The sequence below is a fragment of the Vanessa tameamea genome, chromosome 17, assembly GCF_037043105.1.
Source record: "Vanessa tameamea isolate UH-Manoa-2023 chromosome 17, ilVanTame1 primary haplotype, whole genome shotgun sequence".
Taxonomy (NCBI): Eukaryota; Metazoa; Arthropoda; class Insecta; order Lepidoptera; family Nymphalidae; genus Vanessa; species Vanessa tameamea.
Genome location: NC_087325.1, coordinates 1,057,470 through 1,081,304, shown reverse-complemented (window position 1 = coordinate 1,081,304; position 23,835 = coordinate 1,057,470). Strand labels below are relative to the sequence as shown.

Genomic DNA, 23,835 nt, shown 5'->3' with positions numbered 1-23,835 from the left:
TGAAAATAAATTTCGATAGTTAAGCACTCTATGACGCTTCACGCTATGGGTCGTGAAATAAAACTGGTATTAACTTATTCATAAAACATTACTTAAAAACAAAATGTAAAAAAAGACTTAAAATAAACTTCTAAAACAAAATACGCTCGAGTTTCGTCTCTCAAAATGTTTTAAAATAAACATGTTGCAAAATTAACAATGAAACGCCTTATCTTTAACAAGGAAACATAGTATGACATATGACCGACGTTCCGAGCGTTCCACTTCGCTCAAGATATTCGCGGTAAATCGCTTTCGGTAAAGACGTAACGTTTAAAATGGGTTACTGGTCCTGACTCCATGACGTGAATGCTTCGCTGGTGTGGCGCCAAATAAAAAGTTTTTGAGGTTTTATGTCAATAAATTACCCATAACACTGGGAGTTACGAAGTATGTCATTGTTTCAAATCAATTCAAATTTCTTTGATTGTCAAATTAAACACTACCACCGATTCGGAAAAGATAATACCCTAACCTGAGAAGAACCGACGAAAGCATCAATCGCTATGATTAACATAACCGGAGTGAAATCGATCCTTAAGTCTTTGTAATTGGTTTTCTGGGAATACGAAATATTTTTTTGACAAAAAATTCCAAAAATATTTACTTGTCATAAAAGGCAATATACGCCTATTGACTGTCAAAAAACAAACCACCGTTTAGGAAAGAAACGCCAGTCTGAGAAAGAAATATCAGAGAAGAGGTATCATCAAGGTATCATAATGTTATGATTCTCTTAGAGGGTGTCTTTTTCAATACAACAAGGGCTCTTGTTACAATGTTCACAAATCGTTAGCGTAACGGACTTAGAAAACAAAGATTTAACGAGATAATCTAGGATTAAGGCTTCGTTTTATTTTCTTAGGCCCCGTTAATCTTCCTGAAGTTGGCAACGAATGGTCTTACCGTATTCTCGCCGTATTTAGACTCTTTAATAGCTTTAACTGCTGGAATAAACTGTTATCTGTTTCATTGTATTGCTTTTCAGATATTTAAATGCTATAAAATTTTTGGAGCGAACAATGTAACGTCGTTTGGAAGGTTCTTAAAGGGATATAAATGGATGGTTTTAGATTTAATTCGATATTATTTTCAAATTAATTTAGTTGTATTAGTTTAATATAAATTATTTGCAATTATTCATTCTCTTAAGAAAATATTTCGCTAATGAATTTCTAATAAGCGACAAGACCGACTTTGCGCACCATCTTTTTCCTTATATATTTTTTTGCATTGATTTGATTTCTTCATTAGAATATAATGTACAATAATGAATAAATAAATAAAATGAATACTTTTATAATTCGTCTCTCAAATCAGTAAGGCCGGGTGCACATTTGCAGATACGATAATATTTTTATTTTCGTTCCAAACATTTTTAACAAAAAGGTCAGATAGTTTTGTTTTTTCTAAAGTAAGAAAAAAAAATACGCAAACACCGTTTTATCTTATAACACAAAACACTGTGAGTGAAACTTAATCGGTTTGAACTTTCGGCCTTTGGTTTCGCGTGTTTCCTATCCAATGTACCAAATTGGCTCATACAACTATACAAGGATTCATTAAAAGGAAATGTAATCTATTCATCTATAAAAAACAATCCTTTGCCAAATCCAGTATCTGTACTTCCAGTTCCGCCTATCCAGAACATTTTTTTACAGGTTGAAGATGGACAGCTATGCCGCCATTGTGTCATTCAGTAGGAACTGATGACACACACAAGTTTTACTTACTTTTGATTCTTTCATTAATTTGTGGTTTTTTAAATAATATATTAATTATCACAATGAAATAGCCAGGAGTCGATCGATTCATTCCCAAAATGTGCTATCAACCACGAACTGACTAAATGTATAATAACATTTTGCGGACAAGCATTACTTTAAAAGTTTTTTTTTTTAAATTGGATCATAATTGGTACCATTTTCTCTCTCTGGTCCTCTATTGCATTTATTTTATAATTTAATCCAACAGCTTTCATATAAGTTATTTCAAATTTTCTGTTCTATATTAATAGAGCCTGTAAATATAGACAGGCTGTTTATGTTATGTTATGTATTAATAGAGTGCATCATGATACCGTAAGGACTTGTTCATCATATCTTATGAATCATTTAGATTGGCCCTCGAGAATGTAATCGAAAAATTACGTAGCATAAAATCCAATAACAGGCTATTTGACAATGCGAAAAATAAAGTGTCAATTATTGTAATCAGCATACATTATGAGTTTAAAAATGGTTATTTATCAACGACAGTTGAAAATAATAATTAATTTATTCAAAAATCCATAAATAATAATGCATTTTTTTAAACGTTTGTCATCTGACACAAAACGCTTCTGATTGGTCGGGCTTATGATGACGTCACTTGCTTATTAACCTCGTTTGCCTACTGTATGTGGATTATATGTGCTACAGATTAAAATACAGGCAAGTGACTTCACCGACCCCATTGCAGCGCCATATTTTCAAAGTAGCGTTTTCGCGCGCTATTTAAATATGGAATTTTTATTTTGATGTTTTTCTGCAAATATATACTAGAATTAAAAAAAAAACAACTTTTACTGGGTTCCTTGACCTCTGCTAAATAATATAAAATGCATTTTAACCAGTTAAATAGCCTATTATATCTCATTCCAACCCAAGAAAACAACGCTTACACCTCACGATCTCATTTTAAATAATAATAATAATATTGATACCGTTCGATAACCTACCAACTAAATAGCAAAAATAACAGGACTTAACATTTATATTAGAACTTTTAATTTATCAATGCCAAATCAACTTTTCATGACTAACGATGTGCAAAAAATACTGAAGTATTAATTATATATTTTTTTTTCTTTTAATCCAAACATCTTGAACTAAACCCAATTATCTTTCATTTTAAGACCAACAAACTCCTAATAGTACGTGCGATCATCCATCATTAAGCAAAAATGAAATCTTCAATTTGAACACCGTTACGAGACATTTAATTTAAATAACTGTACCTGTGACTTCATCCGCACGGAGTTTATACTATAAAAGTACATACATACTACAATCTGACTAATACTTAAATCAAAATCAAAAGATACTTTTTTCAAGTAGGCTTTTACACTTTTTAATAGTCATTTAACAAACTATATTAACTGAAGCTGCGACCGGTTCGGAATAAAGATTCTACCGAGAAGAAGCGGCAGTTACTCTTTTCAAGAAAATCTGTAGTTATTCTTTATCAACATTGAAAAATACAAAGTTATGTTATCTAAATACAATTATATTTAATAAATAAACTATAGCATATAATTACTTCTGGATAAAATTGTTTATGTAAGCATTATTAAAATAGACTCATTATTTATCGAATACACAAAATATTTTTTTTCCACAATATAATTTCTATATAACGTAAAGCGCGCCACCCGCCAATCGGTACGCATAGATCTCTTGAACAACGCAACGGATTTTAATGCGGTTTCCAAAGTGAACAGAGTGATTCAAGACGAAGGTATAATACTATAATAAACAAAATCCAAGAATTTAAACTATCCTCGCTGGGAAAAAAGCAAACATTTTTATTTTTATGTTTGTATTTCAAGCTGTGTATAAACTAGTTAAACTAAAAGTTATATATAAACCCGTGTGAAACAAATACGAGGAGCTAGTATCAGTATGTAATGAACCATTGACAGAAGCGTCAATATATATTTTTTAATTATTATTCTTATGGAACATAGAGATACAACCGTTTCGAAATGAAGATAATATCGGGAAGCGCCAAAAGTGTTACTGATTCAACTATCCAATATCCTATTCGCAATTTCATAGTAAATAAAGTGTAAACGAATATAGAAAGAAAACTTAATTAAGGACAGTGCGGACGGCACTTTTTCTCTTTTTTAATATATTGGTCGATTTAGTCGTTACTTTGGCACGATAGGAAGCTAGGGTTGCCACTCTTGTAAATTCACTAAACACTAAATATTATAGCATCACTTACAGCTTTTAATCAAACATCTAATATTTAACTTATTTAATTTCTTTTTTTTATGATATCGGTAGACGGACGAGCAAATGGGCCATCTGTTAGTAAGTGGTCACCACCGCCCATAGACAATAGCGTTGTAAGAAATATTAACCATTCCTTACATTACCAATGCGCCACCAAACTAGGGAACTAAGATGTGACGTCCCTTGTGCCTGTAGTTACACTGGCTTACTCACCCTTCAAACCGGAACACAACAATACTGAGTACTGATGTTTGGCAATAGAATATCTGGTGAGTGGGTACCTACCCAGATGGGCTTGCACTAAGCCCTACCACCAAGAAAAATATATATTTATCAGCGTATTTATCATTATTAATCATTATCATCATTTTAACTTTAATATGTTTTGTGTTGTTGAAAAAGTACACTATTTGTATTAATAAAGATGAAGAGGTTATTTATAAAAACTTAAAAGAATAAGAGTCCCAAATGAGAGCCCAGTGGAACACCCGAAGGAACAGACTGGATGTCGAGTTTGTCGCACCCAGACAAGTCATAGCCAGAACTTCAATCAACTTATAATCTCATCTCATATTATGTATAAAATCATTACAATTTTCGCTCGCTATTAACCGTGTTAAGTCTAAATTATCAAGTTATGCAAATTACATTGATGAGAAAAACAAGTTCGATAACATTTACGCATCAACTAAAGACCAATTTCTAATCAAGTATTTCGAAATATATAAATTTCGTTTAATATATAAAAACATCAGTTTTATACCGTGTAATGTTTAGCTTAGAATATGCCTACGCATCTCGACAGAGGCTGGAGTCTCTTCTACCAGCAAGATCCAAGGACAGTGTAAATATAGTGACAGCGGCTGACCTGCTTGATAAAATTACATTAAATTTTTTGGACATATACAAAAATAAAAGTAGATCTTGATATATTTAAAATCGTCATGTAAAATTATTATTTTGACTGGATTGCCTGTTAATGTCTTCAGTTCAAACAACCATAACAAACCAAACGCTACGAATAATCCATCACTGACTATCAAAATTGACTTGATAGTTGGGCTTAGCGCAAGTCCGCCTGGATAGCATTCACTTATCAGATATATTACCGTATTGTGTGTTCCAGTTTGAAGAATGAGTGAACCACCCAGGCACAAGAAACTAACATTTTAATTCCCAAGGTTTGTGGCGCACTGGCGATGTACCTGTTACAGCGCCAATATGAGTGATGAACTTAACTACTTACAAAAATCAAAACTTGTACAACCAACAAATGATAAACATATCAAAACCTCTCGTTCTTCAGGTCGTTATCTGTTCTCCCAGCTCAAAAGTCTGGATTAACGAACAGAATTTTTAACAGGCTCTTGATTCTGATATTTTTGACATATATACGAATACAACTTTTATTTCTTATCATTTCACTTATAGTTCTGCTTGACACAAGAAATATACGACGATATTGATTTACAAAAATAATTATTAGGACGCTACGGAAAAAAATCTTATTATGAGATTTAGGTTACCTAAATCTCATATACCTAAATCTCAAAATAAGATTTTTTTGGAAGGAAATGGGAGGCTTTAACTTTGTATGAATTTTATCTGTAAGAAGTTTTGATATACAATTAGCAGACTATATAATAACCCTTCGAATCTATGAAGCGAACTCACTAACCATAAACAAAAACCAATCTGACAAAATAACATGTAATCTTTTAATCGACACCCCTACGCATACAAAGCTAGCTAGTTGTAGAAAAAAAAACAGATCGTGCAAAAGTGCCACAAAAAAGTCGACGTTTTCGTCGCTCTTTAAAACTTATCCAAATAATCGATGTTAGTATTACAAAGTTATTAATAGTTAGAATTACTAAGCACTTTTGTAGAAAATATAAAAAACATTTTTTTTAATAATTAGTAAAAAATTAAAGCAACAAACTTGAAACATGCAACAACAACTGTACTGTTGGTTTATGGCCTCTCCCTTTGTGAAGAAAATTTGGAGCTAATTCCACCACGTTACTCTATTGTGAGCTGATGTATACAAAAGTGGCAGAATTTGACTGAAATGAGATTCAGGCAGGTTTCCTCACGATGTCTTACCTTATTGCCGGACGAATTATAAACAAAAATTAGGCACATGAATGAATGAATGAATTCAGTGTTTTTGCTATCATCAGATGCTCGCGTTCTAATCACGGGGTCATCTTAGCCCTATAAATACAATAAATAGTAAGTACCTACATTAATCTTAATAAAGAAAAATGAATATTTCTTTGTTTGTTTGTCGTTTGTTTGTTGTGATAAATTATGTTCTGTTTTTTCGCACATGTAATTTTCCTGCGAAACAAAAAAGTATTTTTGTTATGTTGGGTCTTTAACATAAAAGTTTTACGAAGACCCTTTTTCTACCCACGCAACGCCAAGGATGCGAGGGTTAGATGTTATTTGTAGTTAGTAGTAAAAAAATGAATAAATAAAACATTTTTTTTTATCAAGGATCGACGAATTATATTTATTTGCAAATTACGTTATCAATCTGCTTTATAATAGATATTATTTCCGTATCCTTTCTTGTTCATTCAAGCGAATCATTTTCAAAACTACGGTCACACCTGTTAAAGCAACTGTAAGTTTGCTTGCTTCGCCACACAGGTGTGACCGGCATTTTATAAATTCCAAGTCGTTTCCGGTTGAACGTTTTTACCTTCCCTTCTCAATCTACACTGATTTTCGTTTTCGAAGAGACTTGCTAACGAACTGTCTCTAAAGCTAAGCTTCCTAAACATTGACTACACCAATATATGCAACGACAATGAAATTTTTCGTTGAGCTTCGTTGAGGTTATGTAAATAAATATTTTATAACGATGACGTTGAACTACTTTTGTAAATCGAAAAGCTATAAATTTCAATTCCAGACTGGCTTATACAGCTTAAAAAAAATAAACAACATTCAGTTTAATGAAAATGACAAACGATACAAACGCATACAGGGTTTAAAGTAATATCAGTATCACAAAAATAAAAAAAATAATTCATTATAATAAATGTGCTGTGTCATTAAATTATATTCAATAAATAAAAAAAGGACTTCGACGTACAATAATTACATTCAGAATCGTATAAGGAAAAAGTCTCTACATAAATAATGAGTTAAAAAAAATAAAACAAAAAAAATATGGAAAGATCCAATCCATATCTGCGTGTACTTTTTTTTATTTTATTCGAGGTCAAAGTCGGAAGCAACAATTGCTTCACTTTCACCGTAACATAAATAAAAAAATTTACGCCCGTTAGAACTTTCGTGATCACATTTGGATGATAGCGCGGTTTGTTAAGTGTCCAAGAATGGCCTGCTTCATTCGAGTGGACCATGAAGATACGTTCTACACTCTGATCGTAGCATACTTAATTCAAGTGGACTCTTAGAAAAACGTCTTGATTTTACAATGTATATTCCTTACCCTTCAGATATTGCCATGTATGTTTTTTTTTATTATATAGGCAGGCAAACTTGCAAATGGACCACCTGATAATAATTGGTCATCACTGCCCTTAAACACATATAATCTACTAATAAATTTGGTGAGTAGGATCGTTTCATTGAGTAGACCCACTAAGGAAGGGATTTTGGAAATTCTACCCCTAAGGTGTTGAAATGGGGGTTGAAATTTTGTATGGAAGTCCATCTTTTTTTACTTTAGAAACATGAAACTTTATTTTTGGGATACTGATTAAAAATAAGTAGATACGTATTTATGCGTTTCCAAATATTATACCATAAGGGTTGAAATACACACCAATGCGATATATCAAATTTTCTAGCAATACTTAGTATAGATGAATAGCACCAGGCACATTATATCTTAGTTCCAAAACCCGAAGGTGCGTTTCTTTGTACATAATATGTACAAAGAGGTCTTAAATTAACGTAATATTTTAAGTTAATCTGTAAATAAAATTCAGCTTCCACGCGAGCATAGCCGCGGGCAACTGCTTGTTACAAATATAAATTATTAATTATAATTAATAAGACGAATAATTCTTCGTCATATCACCAACGCACCTTCGTGTTTTGGAACTAAGATATAATGTGCCTGGTGCTATTCATCTATACTAAGTATTGCTATTTGGTAGAAAATTTGATGAGCGATAGATACCTGCCCTCATCTTGCACGAAGCCCTACCACGAAGCAATCATGTTTGTGTATATATTTCCTACTTAATTGTCATGGTGATCAGTTGAACGGTAAAAGTCGATGTACCAGTGCGTCATTTAGTGACGAGCAACAGTATATTGATTGTATAATCACACTGCGCATAATTAACTTCAATTTTATACACACATATATCCAGATTCCTTTATCCATTTATAAAGCAGAAAAGGAGGAAAAGCTAACGCACCAAAATTCTAGTTTTCGGAAATTATATTTACTAACTTTACATTAAGACTCATTTCCTAATAGTACTATTTTGGCGCTTAAGCTTTTCTCCCTTTGTAGTAACGGTAAGAACAAATGTTATCTATTGTATTTGAGACTTTTATTCAGTAGGTAATTCGGAGTTCAATCATTCAATTCATTTAACTCTGTCGAAACGTCGAGAAAAGTCGATTGCTTTTTTTGTTATAATAATTATAAGAAATGAGACAATATTAAAAATGAATACAAAGAATTGGTTATTTAAATGTCTAGAAAGACTGACAATGCGGAGAAGAAGTCGAAAAAAATAGTGACCAACTGTTGGACACTAAGTAGACGCACACTAGTAAAATAGTATGACATTTAGCAAGTGTCAAAGTAGCTGTCACGTACACCAATATAGTAAGATTTATATATAATCTAAGTATGTAATTTTTTATATAAATACATTGAGCGTAATCAGTTATTTATTACTGTTTATTTAAGTGATCGGTTAAAAAGAGTCTACTAATATGCCTTCAAAATAAAATTAAGCCTGTAATCTTGGTCATACCGTTCAATCTCCATCGTGTCTTCTCCGTCGCACGTGACATTGGTTAAATAATCTATGCAGAGGGCACAACCAATTTTTTTTATTTTTTTATCTAAGACAAAAACGTAAACAAAGTATAAAAACGATTGAAAAAATGCCTACCATAGTTTATAAGAATACAAATATTACCAAATAAGAGTTTACCTCTGACTTGTGTCAGTAAATAATAATTTACAACAAATCGCTTTCTTTCGTACATTATACACATATTGGTTTTTAGAGTTCCGTACCCAAAGGGTAAAAACTATCCGTCCGTCTGTCTGTCACCAGGCTGTTTTTCAAGAACCGCGAAATCTGAACAGTTGAAATTATGTATTTCTGTTGCTGTTATAACAACAAATACTAATAATAAAATATTAATACACATAAAATTTAAGTAACAACCTAGGTTTTTCTCAAATTAAACAATTTAAATATTAAATATTCAACGCACACGTATTTTTTTTATCTATAAAATGCTACAGAACCTTGTTCCACCTTTTATATGGCCACAAATTTGCGGCATTTTCAAGATAAGACTAGGATGTTGACGTAATGTGTTCTACGGAGATAAAATACTTGAATAAATTAGGGAACTCTGACTGTACGATTGTACTATCAATTCAAAAGGCAAATATTTTCCTTTTCCTTCCGACTTTCGCTTTAATTTTGCTTTAAACACATAGCTACTGTACTTATACTTGTATTATGTAATCGTACCACTGTTGGCCAAGTAGCTCCTCTCCACTCGAGATTGTCTTACAATTCATTCCACCACCACCTTTCGACTAACCAATTAGGGCTTCGCAGGTCGGTCTTAGTAGGTTAAGCGATCACCACCACCCATCGACATTGGCGCTGAAAGAAATATTAAGCATCCCGTACTTCGCCAGTGCACCATCTACCTTGGGAACCAAGTGTTATGTCCCATGTGCCTGTAGTCACTCTCGCTCACTCACCCTTCAAACCGGAATACAACAATGCCAAGTATTGATGCTTGGCGGCAGAAGATCTTATGAGTGAATGGTACTTATCCAGATGGGCTTGCAGAAAGCCCTACCACCAGGTATCGCCTATATATTCGACTTTGTATTGTTGTGTTCCGGTTAGAAGGGAGTAACATAATAACTTACTTCCCAGAGTTGACGCACTGGACAGGTGAAATGATTAAAGTTTCATACGGTGCCAATGTCTATGGGCGTTGGTGACCACTTTATATACCAAATGGTCAATTTACGAGTGCTCAAACCTATTTAAAAAAAAACCTCACTCCAACGCGGATTATTTTTTACAAACGTAGCGTAATTTCATCCGACACAAGCTTTCTCACAATGCTCAACACGAGGTCCGTTACAAACCCGTAATTTAAATATGTAGGTGTTTTTTGATCTCTTTTATTATTTATTTTATATATTTCTCTATCTCACTGTGGTATTTGTAATACAGCGAAATATCTGTATCAATAGATAAATATATATACAAAAAGGCACAGACTGAACTTGCAACTAACGGTTAAGATTCACGTGATCTAACCAATTGACTGTCTCATCACTGTCCAGATCTAGTCCATCTGGTCTTGACAGAAATACTCAACAACTTTTATTTAAATTAACTCGATTAACCAGTCAAATTATATATAAAACCTTTTATAGATAGGTAGAGTCGTACTACAAAAGAACTAAAACAAAAGAGCGAACTTTATTATCTTGGTGTGCGTGACAGCTACGCTTGACACCTGCCAAACGTCACACTATTTCACTAGTGTGCGTGTACTTAGTGGCCAACAGTTGGCCACTACTTTTTTCGACACGTTTTCAGCTTTAGCAGTCTATTTACACAAATAAATAATCGAAGCTATTTACAAATTCAAAGTTACAGAAAGACTTAGTAAAATAAATAATTTACTAAATGTAAAACGATCCTACAGTTATATTAATTCACGACGATAAAAGTCGACAAAAAGGTCCTATAACAACACCAATTAACATATCGCGTAAAAAAAAGGGATGGAATAACACAAAAAATTATGAACTATGAAACAAGCATTACAATCTGATTAATCCTTCTCCCAGAGGGAAAATAAGAGGAACGAACGTTTTATTAACGTGACTTTAAAGGCAAATACGTTTGGTTGGTTTTATCCATTTTTCTTCGTTATCTTTTATTGACAGATTACAAAACGTATAATTTAACGGCTAGCTCAATATTGATTTTTTTTTAAATATATTGACTTAAATAGATAATGCTGAGACAATGAAGTGATATTGAATAATAAAGACTTAGAGTCCTTGGGATATTCCCACATTTTGCTTTGCTATTAAATAAAGACAAAATTTAGATCTTTTTTTACGATATACATAATCGGACGAGCAAATAGACCACCTGATGGTTAATGATGACCACCGCCTAAACAATGGTGCTGTAAGAAATATTAACCATTTTCTTACATCGCCAATGCGCCACCAACATTGGGAACTAAAATGTTATGTACCTTGTGCCTGTGATTACACTGGCTCACTCACCCTTCCAACCGGAACACAACAATACAGAGTACTGTTATTTGGCGATAGAATATATGATGAGTGGGTGGTACCTACCCAGACGGGCTTGCACAAAGCCCAAGTAAAATTTTTGAATGTATTTAAATGCAATATAACCAATCAGAAAAAGATATTGCTATTCCTATAAAACGTACATAGTTAATTATAATAACAAATTATATTTCAATTTTTACTTTTATACTTGAATACCTAATCATAATATTTACAACGCCAAATATTCGCTATATCGAGATAACCGATAAAACCTCAAATTGAACTTTTAAATTGCTAAAGTAATTAATATGACTAATTTATATTATTAAATATATTTATAACAATGGAATATTCAGTTCACATTCCAGGAAGACTTTCATTGTATTTTACAAATTGTGATTACGAATGCGAAAGTATTTCAAGTGACTTCGATGTGGACAAAACCAAAAATATATATATTTTTTAATCTGTGAATTATATTCTCATATTTAAAGCAGTATAAAAAGTTAATTATTGTGTATATACGAAATTTAATTTGAGTTAATAAAGCCGTGTCGTCTAACCAGTTTGGAATAGGACTAGAGTAAAAGCAGATATGATCCAGTGAATTAAAAAAGGAAACTTTAGATGAAACAGTTTACTTTCGATTTCGACGTTGTAATGCCTGTAATAGTTGCCTTTTATTCGAGTAGGTTATTCTGTATAAAAGCATCAATCGCCATGTAACAGTGTTGAATTGAATGTAAAGCTACCACCGGTTCGAAAAGTTGATCCTACCGAAAGAAAAAGCAAGAAACTCAGTAGTTAATCTTTTTATTGTAGTTTAAGTCATAACGGCAGTGGTTTGTTCAGGCGAATGCGTGAAGATAGCGGACTGTCAAACGTAGCTTATGGCGATATCCAGACAGTTGCGACGATAACCTCTATAAGGTAGCGAGACTCGATTAGATGCTGAAGGCGGGAAACTGCAAGCTTTAGTAGAATAGTATCGGGCGTTTAATTTAACATTGAACGGTCTCTCTTTCTCTTATCTTTGATTCGACATCCGAAAGACGGAGACGAAGCATTAAATAAGCCATCAACTCCAAACGTTTTAAATAAAATCCTATGCTACTCCGGTTTTAATTCCATAAAAACTACCTTCTGATCATCGCATCAAAACATCGAGTTAAATAAAAAAAAATCTTTTCATTCAACTGTCATTATAAATGTTTATTGATCGAGTTTACAAGCGAGTACAGACAGACTGAAACAATTATCAATATCTGTACGTGTACATCCGACTAATCTAAGCGCATCTCGCTTTAACCGAGCGTCGCCTGCAAACTTGAAGTGGATCACGGGGTGAGCAAGTCTATAACAGGAATGCCGGTCTAAGCATAAAGAAAAAGAACACTTATGAACAAGATCTATAAAAGATTACAACCACTATCTTTTAAAGAGTTACCGTGTACCATACAAATATATGTTTTATACTGTCAAATATTCACGGCTGTATTATAAAGCGCAAAAGTGTATTAGTGATAATGTGATTTAAAGTAAAAACTTTAAACCTCATTTTGCAACTGTACCATTTTGGCGCTTTAGCTCTTCTTCTTTTCTACTGCCGATATAATCATTAAAAAAAATATACCTACAGCAGATTATCGGCTTTGAAACAACAATCTTCGATAAATATTCACATTTTTGAAATATTAAGCCATCTTAAATATATATGTATCTATAGATTATATTGTTAATGTTTGAAATAATAAGAATTTCATGGAACCGTAAAAGATTAATATATATTTACAATAGAAATAAAAAAAAATCAAAGAGACACGAGACGCTAAAATCAAATATAACATTTGATTTAAAAAAAGAATCTTCATAAACAATTTATTGTACCGCAAAGATTAAATTACATACAGAGATAGAAACACAAAAATAAATGTTACGAACTGTAGTAAAGGCGGTCTTAAATACAATATTTTCACAGAAAACCTTTGGGTACACTTGAAGTTGAATAAATCTATGTCATATGCATATTTAAGCCGGTACTCTACAACTCGGTAGCAATAAGTGATGCTAATCAATTTATATTTGCATTTCTTAATCGCGCAGTCAAATAAGGGATGAGGTAGCAAATGGAATTATTAGTGTATGTGATGTGATGATGTTATGTATGTGTGTGTATGCATAGGTATTTTCCTCGACATCTTCACCGAGGCATGCGAACTGATGATGTTTTTTTTTTCTTTTTTATTCTGATGCTATGGCCTGCGTTTTAACAGCCAGTTGTATTTAAATATATATACGTAAATTTGAAGTTATAACTTTATATAAACACGATTTTGATGAAATGAAAACTAATCGATATCATGGAATACAGATTTCATGTATATGTTTCTGTAAAAGCTCGAACTACGGTAAATCTTAAGACTTTCCAGTAAAACCTAAGATTTACCGATTATGAATGTTAAATGTCCATAAGGCTTTGGGATTCGAACTTTTGCCATCAGCATTCACTTGGTAAATCTTACGATTTACCTTAGTTCGAGCTTTTACAGTAACATATATAGTACTCCGATTATATGTGTGTGTAATATTTAACTGTCTTAATTTTTTTCGAACATAATATAGACAGACGAACGAAAATTATATTTGTTTTGGTAAGTTGCAAATAACTATGCCTTTTTGTAGTCCAATTTTATAGTCCAACACAAGCAGCAAATCAGTACACGCGCTCCTGCGGAACTAATTTCTTGGTAAACTATTACGCGGTTAAACCCACTGCTTTCTTAACCCAGTTTATTATAATTCCAGTCATTAAATGCTGTGACCAGCATCTCACGAGCAAACAAATCTTAGAACATGACTTACATTCGAGTTTAATTACCTTCTATACAACAAAATCCATCCAATCCAAAATCTCATTGCGTTAAAGTACCTATCACTTGGAATAGATTTATAGATTAAAATTTATTTGTTTTTTCTTAATTACATTAAAACTATACGTTATTTTTATTTATTTTGATTCTTTTTTTTAAATAAAAATCTTAACCAATTTAATGCCTCAACTACTAATTTGCTACATAAACCTACTATGAAAAGTTTTCAAATAGATAACTCGGTTTACCAAGTTTGCCCTTCAAAGAACCAAAATCCATTAATATAAATTGTCACTCAGAGACATCAGGTTAATATTCAAGTGTTTCCAAACATGATTGATGCTGAAGCTTCCAGTGTTTCTTTGAGATGAATCGTCTAATGACACCCTGTATAGTTATAACTCATGTTGTAAAAGTGAAGCCGTATTTTATGGACATCTTTATTTGGAAGGGTTATACTTCTGCAACCGACAGAAAATGAATGTTAAATCTTAATTTAAATTATGTTTCATTTCTTTTCGCGACCATAACTCAACTTCCAAGATCATTCTCAATTTATTCATCAAATACATTCGCGATTCGGTCACTGAACTAGTACGAAATCTCAACTGCAGAACTGTTTCCGTTTTCGGATTAAAAATATTGTTACTTCATTCTCTCTAGTCTAGTCTAGCCATTTTTTTTCTTTTCTTTACTTGAAAAAGGATAACAATAACCCTTAAAATATTTTATTAATGTTTTAAAATGATAAGCTTCAAGATAGTGCGTCACAGATGCATTTCTCCCAAGATTAATTTTATGTGCTAGAATTCTAAACCGTTACCGGTTTCGTACGCATTGTTAAAGGGAAATTTAAATCTACTAAATACAAAACAGATATTCAATAAGTAAACTTTACTCAACCGAAATATGATCGTTATCTCAGAAAAAAATATGTCGAAAAGTAATTTTTAAATTTGACGATGTGTTTATGAGAAAATAACAATGTGTTTATTTACGGTGCGCGGCTATGTTAACTTCATTTTCGACTTAAGTTTACAACATTCGACACATTTTTATTCTGTGTACAAATCTTTAATACTTGAACTGTCATACATATCATAATGTATTATCTAACTGATTCTCTTTATTTTTTCTGTTAAGTCAATCGAATCGATATTACATGATGGTTTTACTTTTATTATTGTAAATAACTAGGCAACATTTTAAACGAAACCACACGTTAAGTGGTCACCACCGCCTATAGACTTATTAACCATCCTTTACATCGCAAATACGCACCCAAGCTTGGGAACTAAGATGTTATGTGCTTTGTGCCTGTAGGCTCAATGGCTTACTTTTCAAATTTGCGACACAATACGTGATGAGTTAGTCGTACCAGCCCAGACGAACTTGCACAAAGCCCTACTACAAAATATATAATAATATGTACGTACATACCGTGATGTTACCTATTTAATTCAGTATATCTATATATCATAATAATATTTATATCAATGAATATTAATTATTTTGGATCATCACTTAAATTTTATATTTAACAAAGACAAAACTAGTATTTTTTATTAAATAAATTGATTGAATGTACTGTATGTATATGTGACCAGATTAAACGTATTAGTATTACAAGTTCGTCGAATAACATGGAATATATTAAGATTATTTAAAACAAATTGTCAAATAAAATGAATACATAAGAGTAAAATATATTATAATTGAAATATCAAAACATGTTTTTTAGAAAACGAAAATCATCATGACCCGAGTTGTCAAGCGAGTTGCTGAGTCAAATATTATTTCGTTATTTTATAACATATTTATATACGGTATTCGTATGAGTATAAACCTTTTCAAACTTTCCATCCAATATTATAGCTATCGTATAGAGTAGGGCGAGAAGTTACACCATTGTCTATAAAAAGTGTATTCCCAGTTTCGGATGTTTACAATTTTATTGAGATAACTCTTGTTAACATGATAAATCTTTGTGGTTCTGCCAATAATAACTTTTATATTAAAAAAGAAGTTCTACTTTAAATGTAAGGATATCTTAACTTAACATTAAAACAAAGCAGATGTGTCTTGGGACATTACATTACATTACATTAGCCTGTAAATTTCCCAGTGCTGGGCTAAGGCCTCCTCTCCCTTAGAGGAGAAGGTTTGGAGCATATTCCACCACGCTGCTCCAATACGGGTTGGTGGCATACACATGTAGTGTATATGTATGGCAGAATTTCGTTGAAATTAGACACATGCAGGTTTCCTCACGATGTTTTCCTTCACCGCCGCGCACGAGATGATTTATAAACACAAATTAAGCACATGAAAATTCAGCGGTGCTTGTTTGGGTTTGAACCCGAAATCATCGGTTAAGATGCACGCGATCTAACCACTGGGCCATCTCGGCTGTCTCTCGGTGTCTTGGGACATCCGGTTTGAACTAAGTTATTTTGGTTATAAATATATTATATATATATTTTTTATTAAAATCCCATGTGAATTAAAACAATAACAAAAAATAGGCTTAATTAATATGACATTATAATAGAAAGAGATAGAGCGAAATAGAAAGACAGGAGATTGTGTTGTGAAATTCCTTACGAGACGATATCTGTCAGATCACTCTACTGTAAGCACCGTAAATGAACTTCGTTATATTCTTCATATAAAGAGAGAAAAGTCAGTCAGACTTTGATAAAATCAGTGATAATCATCATTGTATGTGCACAAGAAGTAAGGATAAGCTTAGAACGCCAAGTTTCCGACTGCGCAGTCAATAAATCATTCTTGAGGCAAGGTATCCGCTTCTGTAATAAAATTCCGCAGACATTTTTAACTTTGTCGATACAAGATTATATTGATGATAAAAAAGCGTGGAGTTAATGCTTAGTGACTTCCAGGCAAGCGACATCACATACATATATAATTGTATTATATGTTATATGACTGTATTTTTGGATATTGAAAAAGAGTAACTACTGTCTTTTTTGCCGATTCTTCTCGGTAGAATCTACATTCCGAAACGGTGGTAGCTTTACTTTAAATAGTTTGTTAAATCACGATTCAAAAGTGCTTGTAAAAGCCTACTTGAATAAAGTATATTTTGATTTTGATTTTGACAAGATTAGATTATCAATATTCAACGTTTTCTATAAAGTATTATGTATTAATATATGATATATGAATACATTAATAAATCAACACGCACATTACACACTGTACACAGTAATGTTTAACAATAATACAATAATACACGTCACTGTCATTTATTATGCGCACTACACAACACTTATAGTAATTATTTAAAAAAAAATCGATATTAAAAACGATTAAATAATATATACCTTAAACCGATAACTTTCGATTATATAAAACGAGTAAGTGGAACGAGTTCTCGATAAGCGTGTTATTTTTATTTTATTTAGAAAGCATATATCAATGTGTACAGTTATTCGACAATTTACGTTCTATTTTAAACGACTGTTTTTTTTAAAGTTAAGTTCGTATTCATAGTAAGGGAGTTTAAGTGATACAAATTTCTCGAAACAGTTACAATTTCCCAATTCGATATGGCCGTGGTTGAAACACCTGAATAACTTCCTAGAAACACCTTGTTCCTAGGTTGCTTAATTTATATGTGTAGTAATGTCATGTTTTATGTCTTAATCTGTTTAATCATATTTGTATCCGCTAATCTGCATTGAATGGAGACCTAAGCTCAGCTTTATTTATTACTTTAATTTTGTTAATGTATTTCATTTTTTTTTTCTTATACAGCCGCAGTATAGCTCTCTAACCGGCCAGCAACTTGTTTCCGCTCTCTAAAATGAATCCTTTGTTAAATCGTCACAATTTAGGAAATTGCAATCAAGAAACCTGTTTAATTTTCGGCACATCAACGGCTGGAGATCTTCAATATGACCCTATGACCGATTTTTTATATCCAGCCATCGTCGCATTATCACCGGGACAAAAATCGGCTTACGATACTAATATACGAGTATAAGATACTAGCAGGCCGGTACGTGCTTCGCTACGTATAAAGTGATATAATACAAAAATGAGTTAGAACATCGATTCATTTCTTAAAAAAATATATTTTCTTAATTGCTAGCTATTTAAAAAATTAATTCAAAACATAAACAACAACAATAACATAACATAACATAATTTTTGCCGAAAAACACGTGCTGTAATGTCATGACGATCAGTAGTCGACTGTTCTTCAAAGAAATTGTTTTTAATATCATCCCACTGCGGATTACATGTAAATGTAATGAACAGATCAGATCGACCATATTTTCGTACATAAGACATTGCGTCTTGTGCATATTCGTTCATATGCCGTGGGCTACCAGTAAACGAAGATGGCAATATGGTCAATCGCCCGATGTCATTTACATTAGCATCATTCGCTATCGCATCTTGCAAATGAATATATTCTTCGAATCTTAATTTTGCTCGGTTGAAACGAATAAAATTAAGACGTTCAGTTTCTATTTTGGCATACATATCAAAGTTACAACATATAGTTTACCACATCTCAAGATATAATTTTGTGCTTGTGAACGAACCATCAATCGATACGAATAAAAATTCATGACACTAACTTTTTTCTGTATATGTAGACCTGAAAATAAATACAAAATGTGACTTTGGAAAATGAAAATGTCAACACACAGAAAATAGGATTATTTATCGGTTTGTGGATCAGTCATTGGTATATTGATGTGGTAGCCATCGTCATCTTTCCAATGCAATATTGAGTATTGTAATGCATCATAACTACGATGAAGTTCCGAAACACGTTGCAATTCCTCATTTCTGCGATGAAGTACAATATCACGGGATTGAAATTGATCACCAACAATTACAATGCAGCATGCTCTCCAAAAGGTGTTCTATCAGGCCTTATTACGATTTTGTGATTATCAGATGGCATACGATCGAGAGCAATTTTGAACGATTGAACTAATGCATTATGCTGATGGAAAAACCATTGTAGCTTTCGAATAATCTTGTAAAGTCTTGTATTAGAAACAATTGTACAACGTTGATCCAATTCACGATTTTCATCACCAGTACGGCAATAACGAACCAACTTGATGATAAATCTGGCCCTGAATCTGTAACATGTACGCAATTTTAGGTTGTTCGATAAGAATTTTTAAAACTATCGAATACTTTATGATTAAGATTGATATAAATATGGGACAATCCAGTTGAAGTATTTAACTTAAACGTCGGCATGAAATTACCTCTAATAATTTTAGTAGCACCAAAAGAAGTCATTTGAAATGCCGAATTGTATTGTTGAATATGAGTCAAAAAATGCTTCGATGTTTGAGATGTCCCAAATATTAATGAATATAATGGTTCGGTTGGAATTTCTAATGCTGGCAATCTAACTTTGCCATTAGCACAACACATGCCGGGCGTTTCATCTGAAAATTTTGCTACATTAATAGTGGTGTACCTATATAACTGCATTCGTTGTCAATGTATAAAAAAATGTCAATAAAATAATCCATTACAAAATAATAAAATACACAGCAATATGTTTTTTTTTCAAATTAAGAAACACACATACATGTAATCACTTCAACAGTTCAAAACTTACCGTTTGTGGAAATAATAATTCGAATTAAGACGTATTACCTATTGAAACTGGTGGATGAGTGTACTCATTTTTAATTGATAGTTACTTTTAATTTGACGGACAATTCCCCGTCTAAAAAATCTCCATTAAGAAAATGACCCGCCATTTATTGAAATCATTTGTTACAAAAAATGTGATAAATGAAGAACCACTCGATCGATTTTGTGCAAACTTCACATAAACCATCTACTAAATAGTCCGAACAAACCCTGAAAATTTGGTTTGGATAGATGAGCCCGTTATTGAGTTATAAAGTGACAACGAAAAATGCCACTTACTTTTATATATAAGATTAAAAATACAGTAAAAAAATAGGATGATTGTAATCTTCAAATATGATAGATTTTTCATTTGTTATATTATACTCATATAGCCCAGTGTTAAAACTCATCGAGCCCGGACGAGCACTACTGAGTTATAATGCTTAATTTGTGTCCAATGGCCAGCGTTTGAACCTGCGACGCCAAAAGCTAGATCACCAATCCAAGGACATCTTTATATATTTAAATAGTATACAGTTATATGTATTAAATATTAATTTATTTCAATAATAACGCTTTATTTCTCAAAATTACCTTTTCAATCTAGATCTTGTTTAATTTTAATTATTCTCCTCTCGGCACCTTAAAGATTGCCTGGAAGAGATTCCTTATTGGTATAAGTTCGCCTTAGCACACTTAATTTTCTTCTATAGTTGAGATTATTGTCCGTTATTCACTTGTATACTAGTTGTACCGACTTTGTATGACTAAACTAATTATCCTATTGTTATTCGTGCTAACTTTTAATATTTCTTTGTTGGAAGTTGAATCATAATGACTTTGTTTCTCCTCGTAACAGCCTGTTAATGTACCGCTGCTGGGAAGTTCCCATCTTTGAGAGGAAGAAGGAGGATGGACCTAATACCGAGCATGGAAATTCAATAGTGCTTGCCTGGGTTGAACCCGTAATTATAGATGCACGAGTTCTAACTACTAATCCATCTCAGCTCCTCAATATCCTCTTATCCTACGGAGTTGAAATGTTTCATGTTGATTCAGATCCGATGTCAATGTATTTTATGAGTAACTATATAAGCTTTTCTCCCTACAAGAAGTGGTGGTTATATAAGACTCACAAACGCTTAATGTGCCGTAATACCTACTAAAACACCAGCGGTACCCACTCCGTCTCTTGAGGAGGGGCATCACGGGATCGCTTGCGGATGTTACCGACGAAGTAACCTTGACCCCTTGACCCAGCATTATTTCCAGCTAATGGAACCCCTTAACGGTCAACAGTATATATATTAAATTTTGCATGTAAAAGCTTGTTTTAAGAAAAGTGTTTTTATTACGTATTTTATTAATCAATGAGATGTAAACATTAGCCAATCGATCTATTCGACAGTACTGTGTTGTCGAATTCATTAAGGACGTATACTTTGTAACGTTTAGATAATAATAAAAAGATAAAATAACATAAAATAAAGGATACCAAGATACTGTTTTCGTTATCCCTTAAAGTTGAAATTTTCAAAACAATCCATCCTTAGCGGATTTTTATCGAAATTATCGATTTCGATAAACAGTAGTTTTGACTCTCCGTTGATAGTCAGTTAGGATGAACGATTTTATAATTATAGATTTTATATTCATATATTTGGTTTATTTTTGTATATTACAGAGTTCTTTAACATGAAAACATTATCTAATATCGAACCCCGGTCTCCCGCGTGACAGGCGGGGATATCTATCACTATACTCCTAGGTACCCAAATTTATTTTAAGCCTATTTTTATTTTGGTTTTACTTTTTCTCAAGGATACAAATATACAACAAAACTACATATCCGTTCAATGTTAATATTATTAGATGTTTTTCGATAAGTTTATTAGACTGTCTATTTTTAATATTAAAACAACCGCTTTTTACTAAATGTATATGTATGTACAATACACGGTACATCAATTTTCAATTTTTGTCCGTCTGTTTGTTCCCGCTAATCTTTGGAACGACTGCACCGATTTTGACGGGACTATCACTGGCATATAGCTGATGTAATAAGGAGTAACTTAAGCTACAACAATAACTTTTTTGTTAAAATCGAACGTGCACGAAATCGCCGGCAATGCTATTTATTAAATACAATTGAATGATTACTTATCTTGCATAGAAATAAACGCATACAACTCAATACTTTTTTATCAGCTGCTCATATATAAACATTATTAATAATATGGCTTATCAATCAAAAAAATCTTAACATGTGATTTAAATTTATTAATTGTAAATGCTAAAAGTATTATACTAAAGAGCCGAGATGGCCCAGTGGTTAGAACGCGTGCATCTTAACCGATTATTTCGGGTTCAAACCCAAGCAGGCACCACTGAATTTTCATATGCTTAATTTGTGTTTATAATTCATCTCGTGCTCGACGGTGAAGGAAAACATCGCGAGGAAACCTGCATGTGTCTAATTTCAACGAAATTCTGCCACATGTGTATTCCACCAAACCGCATTGGAGCAGCGTGGTGGAATACCAAACCTTCTCCTGGAAGGGACAAGAGGCCTTAGCCCAGCAGTGGGAAATTTACAGGCTGCTAATTTAATGTAAAAAGTATTTGAGGGATTTCGTTATAGAAGCGAACACTTTAATAATGAAAGGATTGTCTTTGCGAATTAATTATTGTTACTTGGTGGTAGGGCTTTGTGTGAGCCCGTCTGGGTTTGAAACAACCACTCATCATATATTCAGAAGCAGTAATACTAAGTAATATGTATTCCGGTCTGGGTGAGTGAGCTTACTATAACTACAGGTACAAGGGACATAACATCTCAGTTTCCAAGGTTTGTTACCCATTGGCTGAGTAAGAAAATATTAAAATTTAATGCTATGGATATCTATGGATGTCTTTGGATGCCATAAAATAATAGTAATAATAAGAATAATCATCAAAATAGCATATCGCCAATAAGCCTGCTATTGTCGGGTTCGATACGAAGTGAGCTATTTCTGAAGAGCACTGCAGATAAAATCTCGTGATTACAGTGCAGTGATACAGTAGAGATAACGATAGAATTTTATTTATTCCAATATTCTGATGGACAATTTTACGTATAGCTCATAGTCCTCGGTAGTATAGTGGTAAGTATCCCCGCCTGTCACGCGGGAGACCGGGGTTCGATTCCCCGCCGGGGAGATACAAATTTTATGACTATTCTTTTCTTAATTTGGAATATTAAGCTTATGTCTGTAAGCTTTGAGTATATTTAGATGTTATTTCACAATCCTCGGTAGTATAGTGGTGAGTATCCCCGCCTGTCACGCGGGAGACCGGGGTTCGATTCCCCGCCGTGGAGAAGCTTTTTTTTTATGATTTTGCCCTTAAGTAATATAAAGCATATTTCTGTAAATGGGAAGTATACTTATTGAATATTGTCAATCGTCGATACTTCCGTTAGAGTTCAGAGATCCATTCCCCGCGCAATGATGTTTCTTAAACTGATAAATTACAAAAAATAATAAAATATGATACTATATATATTTTTTAATATTCGTAGTGTCTTGACGACGGAAAAACTGCTGCCTTATGATTATGGCCACCCTCGAATATATAGAGCATTAAAGGAACCGCCGATGCGTTTTGGACTTTCTCGTTCCTAGTACTAGTCTCGTTAATAACACTAAACATATACAAGTACATTTAAATACATTTACACAGACCACACAAAGATAAAATCAAAGTCAAC

The 23,835-nt window shown here is 32.7% G+C and overlaps 1 protein-coding gene and 2 non-coding genes across 4 annotated transcripts in view; 2 read left to right on the top strand and 1 right to left on the bottom strand.

Moving 5' to 3' along the window:
- Positions 1 to 23,835, bottom strand: part of LOC113394814 (uncharacterized) — a 63,902-nt gene that overhangs the window by 27,715 nt on the left and 12,352 nt on the right. The window lies entirely within an intron of this gene.
- On the top strand, positions 23,214 to 23,285 carry Trnad-guc (transfer RNA aspartic acid (anticodon GUC)). The gene has a single exon. It is a non-coding gene; the product is annotated as a tRNA-Asp (tRNA).
- Positions 23,374 to 23,445, top strand: Trnad-guc (transfer RNA aspartic acid (anticodon GUC)). The gene has a single exon. It is a non-coding gene; the product is annotated as a tRNA-Asp (tRNA).